Source organism: Belonocnema kinseyi, chromosome 8 (assembly GCF_010883055.1).
Source record: "Belonocnema kinseyi isolate 2016_QV_RU_SX_M_011 chromosome 8, B_treatae_v1, whole genome shotgun sequence".
Taxonomy (NCBI): Eukaryota; Metazoa; Arthropoda; class Insecta; order Hymenoptera; family Cynipidae; genus Belonocnema; species Belonocnema kinseyi.
Window position 1 is genome coordinate 20294982 of NC_046664.1, and position 1401 is coordinate 20296382.

Genomic DNA, 1401 nt, shown 5'->3' on the forward strand with positions numbered 1-1401 from the left:
CTTTAATATCAGTAAATAAAGTTTTTTTCATTAAAAATTCAATAATTTATTTATTAATTTGAATTTGAAAGTTTCAATTTAACCGCCGAAGATTATTAAATAAGAACACATGTTTCTAAATTCACATGAGGTTATACCTTTTTTATTGGAATAAATTGTGTATCAATTTCATTGTAAAAATTTCAAATGTAACTCTTAAACGGTCAATGCTACAGGTGAGCAACATTTCATATTTTCGATTTTCTTTATTTTCAGGTAAGGAGCTTAGAATTTCGCAAAATTAGTGCGTGAATGAAATGAAAGTGGACTATTCCAATTCTCGTAAGGTGCGTGCGAGTTAGCGTAGACACAATAGAATCCGAGAAAATTATAAAAATGTTTTAAAAAATTTTAGTTAGAAAAATGTTCTTATTCACATACACTGTTAGAAAAAATTCGTGCAACGTCACACCGGAGTGCGAAGTTGTAATGATACGGTGCGATATTTTGGTGCGAAATTGAATTTTTTTTCACTAAAATACACTTCTCCGGTGTAAATTTACGAACTCTCAAATTCCCCATGTTGAAAATACTAACGAATCACACCGAGGAGATGTGTAAGTCTTAATCTAAACTTAAAGTTTGACTGGAAAGTGTGAAATCAAACACTAAGAAGGAGCGAGAATAGTACATTGCGATACGTGTGTGAGAGGTGATTATTTAGCGAATGAGACGATTTCCGCACTAGCGAAGCGAATAAGAAAAGTCTCATTCGCTAAAAATCATCTCTCACACAAATATCGAACAGTATTTAATACCGCGAAAGGCGAAAAAACCTGGTTGAAGGTGTGATTTTCAGGTTAGAGTGGTATAAACATACAATCGACACTATACGGTGCGAAAATTAACACCGATAAGTTGCTTTGCGCGCGCACACGCAGTTAACTTGTGTAGGCTTGTGCGAGCTAAAGAAGTTAAAAGATAAATTTATAATTAAGAAGATAATTTTTAAGAAAAACAATGTCAACAAAATTGTTCAATTTTCATCTTTAGAAACGAATTTTAAACTGACAATAAGCATTGAACCAAAAATGGACTAGTTAAATTTTAAGATGAAAAATGGAATTTTCAACAAAATAAATTACTTTTTAATAAAAAAGATTTACTTTCAACAAAAAATGGAACACTTAAATTTAAAAAAAAAACAATTAAATCTACAACAAAATAGTCCAATTTTCAACCAAAGAGATGAATTTACGTATAAAAAGACTTCTTCCAGAAAAGACAAAATTGCAATAAAATATATGAATTTTCAACTACATAGTTGAATTTCAACTGAAAAATAATGTTGCCAGAAAAAATTGTATAGTTAAATTTTCATTTAAAAACAACTATCAAACCCAAAAAATCAAAGTTTCCAAG